This window comes from Triticum aestivum, chromosome 2A, assembly GCF_018294505.1.
Source record: "Triticum aestivum cultivar Chinese Spring chromosome 2A, IWGSC CS RefSeq v2.1, whole genome shotgun sequence".
Taxonomy (NCBI): domain Eukaryota; kingdom Viridiplantae; phylum Streptophyta; class Magnoliopsida; order Poales; family Poaceae; genus Triticum; species Triticum aestivum.
The window spans coordinates 485,501,388-485,517,569 of record NC_057797.1 but is presented as its reverse complement, the minus strand read 5'-3'; the positions used below and the strand labels follow the sequence as shown (position 1 = coordinate 485,517,569).

Here is a 16,182-nt window from a genome sequence, read left to right as displayed (position 1 = left end):
GAAGTGGAAGTTATCCGCACCATCCCAGATGGTTCCGCGGTTAAATTCAACAAGGGCCTCGTGAGCCGTTTCGGGGTCCCCAACCGCATCATCACCGACAACGGCTCGCAGTTCACCAGTAACCTCTTCAAAACATACTGTGCTAACCTTGGAACGCAGATCTGCTACGCTTGGTGGCGCACCCCAGGAGCAATGGCCAGGCTGAATGCGCCAACACGAAGGTCCTGAGAGGCCTCAAGACTAGGACCTTCAAGAAGAAGATTGAGGCCTGTGGCAGGGGCTGGCACGACGAGCTCCAGTCCGTGCTGTGCTCCATCCGCACCACCGCCATGAAGCCGGCGGGCGACACCCCATTCTTCCTTGTCTATGGAGCCGAAGCGGTCCTCCCTCACGAGGTCAAGCATCGCTCTACACGGGTCCTGGCATTTGATGAAACGCATCAGGACGCCAGGTGGGGGATGGACCTCGTACCAGGGGAGGAACGATGCCGCGAAGCTGCACTAAGGGCGGCAAGGTACCAGCAGGCGCTGCGGTGGTACCACTGCCGCAACATCCGCTCCAGGACGCTTGAGGTAGGCGACCTCGTCCTGAGGCGGGTCCTCTCCAGGGAGGGGTTGCACAAGCTCTCACCCATGTGGGAGGGCCGGTTTAGGGTCGTCCATATTTCCAGGCCTGGCACCGCGCGCCTGGAGACGCAGGACCGAGTGCCCGTCCTGAACGCCTGGAACATCCAGCACCTCCGGGAGTTCTACCCATGAAGCAAGGCCCAGTGCGTGTGAAGAAGGCACGGTGCCTGTGAAGAAAGGCCCAGTGCCTGTGAAGAAGGCCCGGTGCCTGTGAAGAAAGGCCCAGTGCCTGTGAAGAAAGGCCCAATGCCTGTGAAGAAGGCCCGGTGCCTATGAAGAATCGCCGCCCGTGACACTCACGTAATAATGAGTGAGGTTGTACACGCCCCGGAGTCTCCAGAGAGCCGCCCTCGGGCCTCGAGGGCTCCCTCCCATGCCTAGTGGAAGCACTTAGCTCCGCGTTGGTGAGAAGATGTCGAAGACTAGGCTAGGTGACGGACGCGGCTTTTCATTTGCTTTCCGTAGTTGGCTCGCCTTCTCTTAATCGAAGTTTGCTTCTGGTGTCCCTTGCTGATTTGGTTTTGTCGCCTTTTGCCGCCTTTTCTGAATCTAGTTCGCTTGAGCTCTCTCTCTCTCACACATACCTCGCGAAGGGGCTAGGCCAGTGCCTTCGTGAGGGTTTCTTTTTCCTACGTTGGTCCTTCTCTTTGCCTTCGGTCTGCCTTCTCATAAGGCACCCTCGTTCGAGCCCACCACCGGCACATCTCTCCTAATTCGTGCCCCTCGGGTACCGCGATATGAAGCACTGGGTCAAGGCTCGGGTGAACGATAAGTCTCCTAGCGAGCTTCCTAGCAAATTTTTTTGCAGTTCCTGAGCAACCACTAAACCAAGACGGGCACGAGGAGACAAGTGCCTCGTGAAGAAGAGGCTGCCCCGAACGCGCCAGGCTAAGATATGTCCACACGAAATAGCGACACAACATAGAAATAACAAGCATAGCGTAATGACTGAGGAATCACAGTTCGATACACGCCCCTCCGGGCCCATACTGGTTTCATTTTGATGCAAGAAAGAAAGGGGGAACAAAACAAAAGCAGCGTTACAAAGGACCACGGGGGCAGGCCTCCAGCGACGTCCCAAGCTCAGCCGGACCCCTCCTCGCGCTTCACGGAGGCGCGACGACTAGACAACCCGCTACCACCTTCAAAGCGGGCGCGGCGGCTGGTCGTAGCCGCCACTACTGGAGATTTCGCCAAGAGAAGAGCCGCCGTAGCTGGATGAGGCGCGGCCGGTGGGCTCACCCTCGTTGCGGCCATCGTCGAGGCCGAGCACCTCCTTGCCGTCGTTCGTCTCGGGGCAGCACCCGGTGCAACGACCATCTTCCCCCAACGCCCTCACGTAGAGGGTCGCATCACCGTCATACCTGAAGTGGAGGCTGCACTGCTTACCCAGGCCACGCGCGCGGGCGAACGTCTGCCAACCGTGAGCCAGAGCTATGTTGCCCACGGCTCAGACTTCAACCACAACCCAGGAGGCCCTGCTGCAGCAACCGTCCTCCTGCAGCCAGAGCCCACCTGAACCAGAGGCCGGGAGCTCATTGGCAAAGAAGCGCGGAAGCTGGAGCCAGTTGCCAGTCGGATCCACCGATCAGACAACGAACTCCGGTAGCACCTCTGCTGAGCGAAAGCGTGGCCGGGTAGGTCGTGTGACCACGGCACGTCTCCCCTCATCGACGGGGCTACCACGACTGGATCCACCCCCGCCATGCGCAGCATCGCCACCCCGGGAGCAGGGGGCCACGGCGGGAGCCGTGGTGTGCTTACGGGGGCGGCCACGTCCCCGTTTAGGCGCTAGGGAGTCGGGCCCTTCACGAGGGGCCTTTCCTTTCTCCGCGGGGGAGAACCTCTTCGACGGCGCCATTAGAGTCGGTGGTGGAGCAGAGGAAGAAGAAGCGAGCGGAATGGGAAGAGATGGGCGACGGGGGCTCTGCCCCCTCCCCATTTATAGCAGGAGAAGGCCAACCAACACCCCCACGATCACAGATAATGATGGCATTTCTTGCATGTGGCAGGGACTTGTCAAGTCGGGCAGTTGCCGAGGCAGCATGAGAAAGCAAAGATGCCCACATCCAATCAACCACCATGCGTTAACCGAGGCCGCAGGCTTTCACTACTAGGAAAAAGGCTACTAGCAGCACGGGTACCCGCACTACTAGTATCATGCTACAACTAATAGTTAGTAGTAGCGTGGGGTAAACCCGCGCTACTACTAACATTTTACTAGTAGCGCAGATGTCACCCGTGCTACTACTAATGAAATAGCAGTAGCGCGTCTCAAGTACCACACGCTACTAGTATCCTGAATAGTAGTAGCGCTCCATTTCACCCCCACACTACTACTAACTAATTAGGAATTAAAAAATAAAATCCATCAATTCCATTTTATTCATACAATTCTAACAACTAAAACAAGCCCAGATTTGTAATAAACCAGCAGCATTACACATCATTCCAAATCGAAGATTTATAGTAAACCAGGAGCATTAGAGTATATCCATACATCTACACTTATTGCCGTCACTTATTCCCAACTAGTGCAAACACAGTTAAAAGCAAACAAAAATGCATAAAACACCAAACAGTGGCATTCTATGCCTCCAAATGATTTGCTCCCTCTCCATCCTTGCAATCATCTTCTTCTCCCTTATGTGCTTCTCCCATTTAAGAACCCAAGATTTCTGTAAAGAGCAAAGAACAAATAAAATTAAATTTCAGCAGACATATATTTCCTTGCATGTTGTGATGTACAGTAGCTACGGGAATAAATATACGAAAACAAAAAAGTGAGTGATTTCTATTAACAAGAGATCGCCTATGTAATAGCTACAAACTAATGAAATTAATGTCTAGATAACATATATTGCCAACCAAGCCTAGATGAACTATATATTGCCAGGTAATAGGACATATCTAATTTTCACATTAATTGCCTTTAGTTTTCTTCAAAACTAAATATACTTAAACTTAGATCATTTCATATAGATGTTCAAAGGATAATACGGCTAAAAGAATCCAATTTCATAACAACCACCAGGCAGTAAAATTGCCCTATGGAGAATAAGTAGGAAAACATCGTGATCCCTTAAGGAGAACTTCCCATATCGTTCGTGTTCAACAACTAATTCTATGTGTTTCATTGGTAGTCAAATATTGTATTATATTTTTATTCTATCTGTATATACCAGGATAGCAGGGTTACCTTTGCTTCCTTAACAGGAATGTGCAAGGAAAGAAGTGAAGATGCTGCGTCTGCATTCAGTAAATGAGATAAAGTTGAGACTCTTGATAGCCAATATCCATTCTTACTTGTAATATTACAGATACAGAACTGAAAAATGATCTTCATATTAAGCAGATACCACTTTCTAAGGTGCAAACATCTAAGGAAACTTAGTTGGTGCTAATCGTGGAAGCGATCAACAACTGTTTATCTTCCTACATCAATTTGGACAGTTAACAGTAAGCAAAGATAGCATTATAATCCCAGCCAACTACGTATATAACTAGAAAAAAATGATGAAAACAAGAAGACTGTCCAACCAATTGACTACAATTATTGAGGAGCTACATGGAGAGTGCTAGTATTAAAATCAGGCTTGCAATCTAGGCTCGATCGAAACTGAAACTGAAATCGGCCTTGCAATCTAGGCTCCTCCACCTTTCACAGCGGTGGAGCAAACTGAAACTGAAATCGGCTTTGCAATCTACTACAAACCCTCTACAAAATTCATATTGAAACTTTTTTTTAAAACAACCTCTACAAGGCCGTAAACTGGCATACGAAAAGAATGCGCTCGGGATACTAACTTTTGGGACAGCAAACTAAAACGATGGCTGCTCTCAAACCATACATCCAAACGACGCAAATAAATACTCTACGGAAAGCTTGGAACTTGCTTTACAAATTTCATATAGAGGCAACTCGAAATTCTGAGAATAACTAACTCATTTTTCACCTAGAAGCTGGCTGTCCAGATTTGACAGTGCAGTTTTTAACTGAACCAGATTCATCCCAACTGGACAGTGGTCTAAGACATCCTTGCCAGCCCCACCCATCTGGGGTTGGTGATGAGAACAACACTTTCAGATGATAGCAAGCAAGCAGAACGAAATGAAAAATTATTTTGGAGGCTAGAACAAAGCACTAGAAAGCAGGCAAGGCAACGATGGGCCTGAGATCAAGGAGTAAGAAGCTTAATTTGTTCGTGGCACCAAAGCTAGCAGCCCCGCAACAACAGGTCTGAACAGAGGCAAAAGCAAACAAAGTTGTGCCTGCGTGCATGCATGCAGCAGGGAACAAACAAGGCCTGCTAAATGAAAACGAGAACCAGCTCATAATTATTATTTTTCTATCATGTGTGTAAGTAATTCAACAGTTTCACCAATAATTGCTCTGCCATCCTGTTTTATCTCATCCAGGCATGATTATGCATAGGCGTGAAGTGTTATTTGGGGATTGATTGATCCCGTCCTGGATGGTAGACACATTATTGCACAGAAGATCAAGACATGGGCACATACAGATTGATTTTTGAGTTAAATGTATATAGCCCCTTGAACTCTCACATTTAGACCACATCACCCCCTGGACTTGATTTTGCCCTACTTAATCCCCTGAACCTGCTTAAACCGGGCAAAGCACCCCCTGGCGCCTAGTTTGGTGGTTTGGGAGGTTGGTTTTGGGGACATGGGAGTTGATGTGAAACATCATGTTAAAACCTGTGTCTTTGGACATGAAAAAATGGTTGTAGCTTTGTCTTTTGGACAGGTGAAGATGATGTCAAACATCTAGTGGCTGTAGCTGTCTTTTGGACATGTTAAACTTCAGTTTATGTTTTAGAATATGTCAAAATCAGTCTGACTAACTAGAAAGACTCTAGTGCATATTATATAATCTTTTGTATATGATGGATGTTGATCTGAAAGCCAAGTTCATTGCTTCATGTTGTTGTGGCGTATGGCAGAATTTTGTTTTGCTGTCAAACTGAAAACACACATACGGACTGATTTCAGACAGACAAACACTTGCATTTTTCAGATAATATTCAGACAAATTGTCACTGATAAAAAAGGTACTCCCGATACAAAATACTTTTTTTTCTCATGCTTCTCACTGGCCTGACATAGCCCTACCGACAAACATAGCAAATGCAATGGAAATAAACTACAAAATCTTGCTCTACCAACCAGAAAAAAGAGAGCACTGCAGAAAATCTTACCGTCCTTAGCGTGCATTTGTTATATTTTCTCCCAGGAAATCCATCGAGGGGTATTCTGCAATTGAGCGGCGGGTCGTACGCATACGACGACTCTCTGTACAGGATCGAAGGACCAAGGTTTGTGGCGGGGCCACGAAGACGCCAACGACCGGGACAAACCTGTGCTGCGTGCTGCCATGGATTCGTGCTCGGGGAAGAAGAAAGGGGGAAAAATCCTTCGCGCACTAGTTCTGGAGAGAAGCCCCAATCAGATGCGATTAGAGAGAGAGAGAGAGAAAGGGGGGGAGAGGGGGGGTGATACCTTGACTGAGCTGCTCGTCATGGGTCAGAGATGTCGGCGGCGGCGGGGTCGGAGCTCGATGGCATGCATGGCGGCGTCCCGGGAGAGAGCGCGGGGAGGAAGCCCCTTCACTCCTCGTCAACCTTGGCGTGGATGTGGAGAAGGAGCCGAACGTCGCGTCCTGGATCGACGGCGGCGCGGATCCAGATGCCCCGCCGTGGGCATGACCGGTCCCGATCTGACGGCCCGCCTGCTCGATCTAGTCTAGGGGCATATAGATGGATAGAAGGTAGGGGAAGGTGGAGAGGATGAGGGCGAAGGGCGCCGGCCGGTGGGATCGCCGGGCGGATGAGTGCGGCGGCGGCTGTGGATGAGAGGAGAGGGAGAGAGAGAGAGAGAGTTTGGTGGGGTGGGGGTCGATCGGGGTCGGTGTGCTGGTGTGGTGTGGGGTGGGGTGGACACCCTAGTAGTAGAGTGGGGTATCTCACCTCGCTATAGCTATTCACTTAGCAGTAGTGCAGGTAGCAGGAGAGGGCTGCTGCTAAATCTAGGGTGGTGGATATTGGCTGTCGATTTTAGTGGCAGCGTGGTTTTACTGGGCTGCGCTACTGCTAACTGTGGAGCAGTAGCACTTGTTTTGTTCCCGCGCTGCTGATAACTTGCAGTAGCGTCTCTTTTTGTATCGCGGTACTGCTAAAATTTTATGTATAAGGTTTTCCCTAGTAGTGTTTGGGGGCCCGCGGCGCTCCACGCTTGACCCTTTGGCTTCGCCTCGAATCCAAGCCCGAGCGCGCCTTAGGCTCGGGGTCTATGCTACCTCTTGAGCACTGCGTTGGTTTTCCCTTGAAGAGGAAAGGGTAATGCAGCAAAGTAGCATAAGTATTTCCCTTAGTTTTTGAGAACCAATGTATCAATCCAGTAGGAGGCTACGCGCGAGTCCCTCGCACCTACACAAAACAAATAAATCCTCGCAACCAACACGATAAGGGGTTGTCAATCCCTACACGATCACTTACGAGAGTGAGATCTGATAGATATGATAAGATAAGATTTTTGGTATTTTTATGATAAAGATGCAAAGTAAAATAAAAGCAAAGTAAAAAGCAAAGGAAATAACTAAGTGTTGGAAGATTAATATGATGAAGATAGACCCGGGGGCCATAGGTTTCACTAGTGGCTTCTCTCAAGAGCATAAGTATTTTACGGTGGGTGAACAAATTACTGTTGAGCAATTGACAGAATTGAGCATAGTTATGAAAATATCTAGGTATGATCATGTATATAGGCATCACGTCCGAGACAAGTAGACCGACTCCTGCCTGCATCTACTACTATTACTCCACACATCGACCGCTATCCAGCATGTATCTAGAGTATTAAGTTCATAAGAACAAAGTAACGCCTTAAGAAAGATGACATGATGTAGAGGGATAAATTCATGCAATATGATAAAAAAACCATCTTGTTATCCTCGATGGCAACAATACAATACGTGCCTTGCTGCCCCTACTGTCACTGGGAAAGGACACCGCAAGATTGAACCCAAAGCTAAGCACTTCTCCCATTGCAAGAAAGATCAATCTAGTATGCCAAACCAAACTGATAATTCAAATAGACTTGCAAAGATAACCAACCATACATAAAAGAATTCAAAGAAGATTCAAATATTGCTCATACATAAACTTGATCATAAACCACAATTCATCGGTCTCAACAAACACACCGCAAAATAAGATTACATCGAATAGATCTCCACAACGGAGGGGGAGAACTTTGTATTGAGATCCAAAAAGAGAGAAGAAGCCATCTAGCTAATAACTATGGACCCGAAGGTCTGAGTTAAACTACTCACACTTCATCGGAGAGGCTATGGTGTTTGATGTAGAAGCCCTCCGTGATCGATGCCCCCTCCGGCGGAGCTCCCGAACAGGCCCCAAGATGGGATCTCGTGGATACAGAAAGTTACGTCGGTGGAATTAGCGTTTTGGCTCTGTATCTGATCGTTTGGGGGTACATAGGTATATATATAGGGAAGGAGTACGTCGGTGGAGCAACAGGGGGCCCACGAGGGTGGAGGGCGCGCCTAGGGGGTAGGTGCGCCCCCTACCTCATGACTTCCCTGTTGGTTGCTTGACGTAGGGTCCAAGTCTCCTGGATCTTGTTCGTTCCAAAAATCATGTTCCCGAAGGTTTCATTCCGTTTGGACTCCGTTTGATATTTTTTTTCTACGAAACTCTGAAATAGGTAAAAAAACAACAATTCTGGGCTGGGCCTCCGGTTAATAGGTTAGTCCCAAAAATAATATAATGTGAATAATAAAGCCCAATAATGTCCAAAACAGAAGATAATATAGCACGGAGCAATCAAAAATTATAGATACGTTGGAGATGTATCAAGTATCCCCAAGCTTAACTCCTGCTCGTCCTCGAGTAGGTAAATGATAAAAACAGAATTTTTGATGTGGAATGCTACTAGGCATAATTTCAATGTAATTCTTCTTAATTGTGGTATGAATATTCAGATCCGAAAGATTCAAGACAAAAATTTAATATTGACATAAAAAAATACTTCAAGCATAATAACTAAGCAATTATGTCTTCTTAAAATAACATGGCTAATGAAAGTTATCCCTACAAAATCATATAGTCTAGCTATGCTGTATCTTTACCACACAAAGTATTTAAATCATGCACAACCCCGATGATAGCCAAGCAAATTTTTCATACTTTTGACATTCTCAAACTTTTTCAATCATCACGCAATACATGAGCGTGAGCCATGGACATAGCACTATATGTGAAATAGAATGGTGGTTGTGGAGAAGACAAAAAGGAAGAAGATAGACTCACATCAACTAGGCATATCAACGGGCTATGGAGATGCCCATCAATAGATATCAATGTGAGTGAGTAGGGATTGCCATGCAACGGATGCACTAGAGCTATAAGTGTATGAAAGCTCAACAAAAGAAACTAGTGGGTGTGCATCCAACTTACTTTCTCACGAAGCCCTAGGGCATCTTGAGGAAGCCCATCATTGGAATATGCAAGCCAAGTTCTATAATGAAAAATTCCCACCAGTATATGAAAGTGATACCATAGGAGACTCTCTATCATGAAGATCATGGTGCTACTTTGAAGCACAATTGTGGTAAAATGATAGTAGCATTGTCCCTTCTCTCTTTTTCTCTCATTTTTTTATTTTTTATTTGGGCCTTTTCTCTTTTTTTATGGCCTCTTTTTTACTTGGGCTTCTTTGGCCTCTTCTTTTTTTCGTCCAGAGTCTCATCCCGACTTGTGGGGGAATCATAGTCTCCATCATCCTTTCCTCACTTGGGACAATGCTCTAAAAATTATGATCATCACACTTTTATTTACTTACAACTCAACAATTACAACTCAATACTTAGAACTAAATATGACTCTATGTGAATGCCTCCGGCGGTGTACCAGGATATGCAATGAATCAAGAGTGACATGTAAGAAAGAACTATGAACGGTGGCTTTGCCACAAGTACGATGTCAACTACATGATCATGCGAAGCAATATGACAATGATGGAGCGTGTCATAATAATCAGAACGGTGGTAAGTTGCATGGCAATATATCTCCGAATGGCTATCGAAATGCCATGATAGGTAGGTATGGTGGCTGTTTTGAGCAAGGTATATGGTGGGTGTATGATACCGGTGAAAAGTGCGCGGTATTAGAGAGGCTAGCAATGGTGGAAGGAAGAAAAGTGCATATAATCCATGGACTCAACATTAGTCATAAAGAACTCATATACTTATTGTAAAAATCTACAAGTTATCAAAGCAAAGTATTACGCGCATGCTCCTAGGGGGATAGATTGGTAGGAAAAGACCATCGCTCGTCTCCGACCGCCACTCATAAGAAAGACAATCAATAAATAAATTATGCTCCGACTTCATCACATAACGGTTCACCATACGTGCATGATACGACAATCACAAACTTTAACACAAGTATCTCTCAAAGTCACAACTACTCAACTAGAATGACTCTAATATCACCATCTTTATATCTCAAAACAATCATCAAGCATCAAACATCTCTTAGTATTCAACACACTCATAAGAAAGTTTTTACTAATCTTGTATACCTAGCATATTAGGATTATTTAAGCAAATTACCATGCTATTTAAGACTCTCAAAATAATCTAAGTTAAGCATGAGAGATCAATAGTTTCTATAAAACAAATCCACCACCGTGATCTAAAAGATATAAGTGAAGTACTAGAGCAAAACTATATAACTCAAAAGATATAAGTGAAGCACATAGAGTATTCTAAAAACTTCCGAATCATGTGTGTCTCTCTAAAAAGGTGTGTACAGAAAATATGATTGTGGTAAACTGAAAAATAAAGACTCTAATTATACAAGACGCTCCAAGCAAGACACATATCATGTGGTGAATAAAAATATAGCTCTAAGTAAAGTTACCGATAGAAGTAGACTAAAGAGGGGATGCCTCCCCAAGCTTTGGCTTTTTGGTGTCCTTAAATTATCTTTGGGGTGCCATGGGCATCCCCAAGCTTAGGATCTTGCCACTCCTTGCTCCATAATCCATCAATTATTTACCCAAAACTTGAAAACTTCACAACACAAAACTTAAAGTAGAAAATCTCGTGAGCTCCGTTAGCGAAAGAAAGCAAAACACCACTTCAAGGTACTGTAATGAACTCATTCTTTATTTATATTGGTGTTAAACCTACTGTATTCCAACTTTTCTATGGTTTATAAACTATTTTACTAGCCATAAATTCATCAAAATAAGCAAACAACACACGAAAAACAGAATCTGTCAAAAACAGAACAGTCTGTAGTAATCTGTAGCTAGCGCAAGATCTGAAACCCCAAAAATTCTAAAATAAATTTCTGGGCGTGAGGAATTTTTCTATTAATCATCTTCAAAAAGAATGAACTAAATATCACTTTCGAAATAAAAATGGCAGCAGTTATCGTGAGCGCTAAAGTTTCTGTTTTTTACAGCAAGATTAACAAGACATTCCCCAAGTCTTCCCAATGGTTCTACTTGGCACAAACACTAACTAAACACAAAAACACAACCAAAAAAGAGGCTAGATAAATTATTTATTACTAAACAGGAGCAAAAAGCAAGGAATAAAAATAAAATTGGGTTGCCTCCCAATAAGCGCTATCGTTTAACGCCCCTAGCTAGGCATAAAAAGCTAGGATAGATCTAGGTGTTGCCATAATAGTAAGATAGATCATTAAAACTCATTTCATAATCTCTACGTTCGGCGGAAAGTTTTCTTTGAGACAAGCAAAAGTAATCAAAAGGGATAAATTTAATGGGACAAAAGTCCCCAAGATCAACTTTGGGAGGTATAGGTTCCACCTTTGGCCCTTCATATTGCCCAGCCAATTCATCATTATAAGCATTCTTTTGACAGAACTTTGTGAGCCTATACTCAAGAGAATATCCTAGTTCATTATTTCGAATGGCCAAATTATCATTAAGTTCAGAAATTCAATCAACTAAAACATTGGTAGGAACCCTTTTTCTAAGATTTTCATTGAAAGCAACATAGTCTAGAGATTGAAAGCGCATTATTTCTTCTTGATCAAAAAGGATAGCCTCTATGGGAGGACGGCATGCGTCCATCCTATAATGCGCAAAGATTTCATTGGCCTCTTTTATTATGCATCTAAACTCATGAGCCAAAAAGATAGTAGCGGCACGCTTAACAGAAGAATGCTCAATATTAGAAAATTCTAGGAAAATCCTTTGTATGCAAGGGTGCATGTGCATGAATTGTCTTTCAAGTTCAACTACAAGCATGGCAATAGCGTCTGCAAGACTACTAGTTCTATGAAGGATAGAACTACCCATAGAAGGTAAAGCACTGGCACAAGTAAAAAAATCTTGGATAACTCCTTTTCCAATAATATTACCACTACCAATACGGAATTTTTTTGTATGTAAGATAGGGGGTTCTTCAGCAGGAGCATCAGAATTTTTCATGATATTATTATTGTCCATATCAACAATAATTTCCCCAATTTCAGACATAACGGCGGAAATGCAAAAGGCAAAAAGAGGCAAATAGAGAAAGAGAGGGAGGATATATAGAGAGAGGGCAAATAAAACGGAAAGGGTGAATTGGGGGAGAGGAAAAACGAGAGGCAAATGACAAATAATGTATTGCGGGAGATAAGGTTTTGTGATGGGTGCTTGGTATGTTGACTTTTGCGTAGACCTCCCCGGCACCGGCGCCAGAAATCCTTCTTGCTACCTCTTGAGCACTGCATTGGTTTTCCCTCGAAGAGGAAAGGGTGATGCAGCAAAGTAGCGTAAGTATTTACCTTAGTTTTTGAGAACCAAGGTATCAATCCAGTAGGAGGCTACGCGCGAGTCCCTCGCACCTACACAAAACAAATAAATCCTCGCAACCAACGCGATAAGGGGCTGTCAATCCCTACACGGTCACTTACGAGAGTGAGAACTCATAGATATGATAAGATAATTTGTTTGGTATTTTTATGATAAAGATGCAAAGTAAAATAAAATCAAAGTAAAAAGCAAAGGAAATAACTAAGTGTTGGAAGATTAATATGATGAAGATAGACCCGGGGGCCATAGGTTTCACTAGTGGCTTCTCTCAAGAGCATAAGTATTTTACGGTGGGTGAATGATACGTCTTCGTCGTATCTACTTTTCCAAACACTTTTGCCCTTGTTTTGGACTCTAACTTGTATGATTTGAATGGAACTAACCCGGACTGACGCTGTTTTCAGCAGAATTGCCATGATGTTGTTTTATGTGCAGAAAACAAAAGTTCTCGGAATGACCTGAAACTCCACGGAATATCTTACAATAAATAATAAAAAATCCTCACCAAAGATGAACACCAGGGGGCCCACAGCCTTGCCACAACGGTGGGGGCGCCCCCCCAGGGCGCGCCCCCTACCTCGTGGGCCCCTTGGACACCTCCCGACTCCAACTCCAACTCTATATAACTGCTTTCGAGGAGAAAAAAATAGGAGAGAAGATTTCATCGCGTTTTACGATACAGAGCCGCCGCCAAGCCCTAAAACCTCTCGGGAGGGCTGATCTGGAGTCCGTTCGGGGCTCCGGAGAGGGAGATTCATCGCCGTCGTCATCATCAACCATCCGCCATCACCAATTTCATGATGCTCACCACCGTGCGTGAGTAATTCCATCGTAGGCTTGCTGGACGATGATGGGTTGGATGAGATTTATCATGTCATTGAGTTAGTTTTGTTAGGGTTTGATCCCTAGTATCCACTATGTTCTGAGATTGATGTTGCTATGACTTTGCTATGCTTAATGCTTGTCACTAGGGCCCGAGTGCGATGATTTTAGATCTGAACCTATTATGTTTTCCTCAATATATGAGAGTTCTTGATCCTATCTTGCAAGTCTATAGTCACCTATTATGTGTTATGATCCATTAACCCTGAAGTGACAATAATCGGGATACTTACCGGTGCTGACCGTAGTTTGAGGAGTTCATGTATTCACTATGTGCTAATGCTTTGTTCGAGTTCTCTATTAAAAGGAGGCCTTAATATCCCTTAGTTTCCATTAGGACCCCGCTGCCACGGGAGGGTAGGACAAAAGATGTCATGCAAGTTCTTTTCCATAAGCACGTATGACTATATTCAGAATACATGCCTACATTACATTGATGAATTGGAGCTAGTTTTGTGTCACCCTATGTTATGACTGTTACATGATGAACCACATCCGACATAATTATCCATCATTGATCCAATGCCTACGAGCTTTCCATATACTCGTTTACGCTTATTTACTTTCTCGTTGCTAGTGTTACAATCACTACAAAATACCAAAAATATTACTTTTCTTTCATTAATCTTTTGTTACCGTTACCATCACTATCATATTACTTTGCTACTAAACACTTTGCTACAGATACTAAGTTTCCAGGTGTGGTTGAATTGACAACTCCGTTGCTAATACTTGAGAATATTCTTTGGCTCCCCTTGTGTCAAATCAATAAATTTGGGTTGAATGCTCTACCCTCGAAAGCTGTTGTGATCCCCTATACTTGTGGGTTATCAATACTAATTTCTGGCGCCGTTGCCGGGGATCATAGCTCTATTCTTTGAGTCACTTGGGATTTATATCTGCTGGACACTATGAAGAACTTGAAAGAGACAACAATTTATCCCTCAACTACGAGGGGAGGTAAGGAACTGCCATCTAGCTCTGCACTTGATTCACCTTCTGTTATGAGTAAGCTTGCGACACCTAAACCTGCTTCTGCTATTCGCTCTGATATGTCGCATGTTATTGATGATGCTACTTCTGCTATACATGATACTTATGATGAAACTACTTCTATGCTTGATACTACTGTGCCACTTGGTGATTTTCTAGAGGAACGACTTGCTAGGGCTAGAGAGATTGAAAATATTGAATCTGATTATGAAGATAATGTCACATCCCTGGTCCTGTTATGCACTAAGCTAGACCTCATGTGAGCATCATGTTTTTAATTCAAATGAAATTTGAATTGAGGGATTTTCAAAGCCTCAGAAACCTTCTAAAAATGATCAACATTAAAATCCTCTCAAAGAAGTCCAAGAAAATGTTCCTCTTAGTCTCTGAAAATATTGCAAAGAGGTAAAACTCAAAACAATATTTTTGGTATCTCAGAGTTAATTATTTTGGGCCTTTGAATTAAATAACTAACTATTTGCATTGGATATATATTTGATATATAAATAATATATGTCCAATAATACTGGAACATTTTATGTGGTTTGGTATATTTTAGTTCTAGCCACATAACTACTTCCAGGATTTTATAAAATGGTTTAGTGTCTAAAACTAAATCAAAAACAAAATAACAGAAATAGAAAAGAAATAAAAGAGAGAGAGAGAAGGAAGTTACCTGGCGCCACTTACCTGGCCCAGCACGGCCCAGCCCATCTCCACTCCCCCCCCCTGTCGTCTTCCTCTGCCAATAGGCAGAGGCGAGGCGTGGCGCGCGCCCGAGAGGCCTCGGCCACCTCCTGCTTCCCCCTGGCCACCTCCTGCTTCCTCCTCGACGCCCCGGAGACGCCACGCACCTCCCTGCCTCTCTCCCTCACTCTCCCGCGTCCTCATCCTCTCCCCTGGACCTCTCTCTCACTCGCCCGAACGGAGCCACCGCCACCGACGAGCTCCCTCGCGGCCACCGCAACCCCCTAGCCTCGCCGATGCGCTCAAAGGCTCCGCCTCGACCCCCTCTTTCTCCCCACCAAGCCACAAGGTCCCGGACACGCTGCAACGCCGCCACCATCGCCGTTTCCATCGCCGGCCACCGAGGATCTTCACCGTCGATTCGCCACCATCTCCGCTTCCCCGAGCTCGTCATCTACCCCATCCGAACCACCGTGAGCTCCTGCACATTTTTCCCCTAACCCCGTGGCTTGCCGCTCGCCGTAGCCGCCATTTCATAGCTGGCTGTAGCACGCCGCCGCCTAAGCTCGTCGCCGGCATAGCTCCAGTGACCATTTGGTCACCCTGGCATGCCTAACTCGCTCCCCGCACCGCGTAGCGCCCCGCTAGCCGCTCACCTCGCTCGTTTGCGCACCGTAGCACTAACTCGCCCCAACCCCGAGCTCCGGCCGCCGCCTCGGGCTCCACTCTGGCGAACCCCGGCCACCCCCGCACCTCCCGTTGGCCCCTCTAGATGCGCACGGGCACGGGCTACCTTCTGGTGCCCTTCGCGCGTCCAGCCGCCGCCCGTAGCGCAACCCCGGTGAACTTCCGCCGCGTTTCGGGTCGCCGCCGGCCGAACTCCGGTGGCCAGTGACGTGGCGCTGTCATTAGCCACTAATGACGCACTAACCAACCCCCTAGGCCACTGACTGTGGGCCCCACCCCTGGTCAAACCCCAGTCAGCGCTGGGTTTGACCGGGATTAGGTCCTGTGTCACTGACGTGTGGCCCCCACACGTCAGGTTTGACCCGAGCCAGCCCAGTTGATTCTGCTGACGTCACAGTGACGTGGTGCTGACGCCATAAATCATTTTCTG

General features: G+C 45.5%; 1 long non-coding RNA gene across 1 annotated transcript; it reads right to left on the bottom strand.

Annotated features, from left to right (window-relative positions):
- Positions 1 to 3,030: 3,030 nt before the first annotated feature.
- On the bottom strand, positions 3,031 to 6,578 carry LOC123189072 (uncharacterized). Its single transcript, XR_006495561.1, has 4 exons — positions 6,147 to 6,578; positions 5,846 to 6,075; positions 3,826 to 3,875; positions 3,031 to 3,304 (listed from the first exon to the last, which is right to left on the bottom strand). It is a non-coding gene; the product is annotated as an uncharacterized lncRNA (long non-coding RNA).
- Positions 6,579 to 16,182: the final 9,604 nt, after the last annotated feature.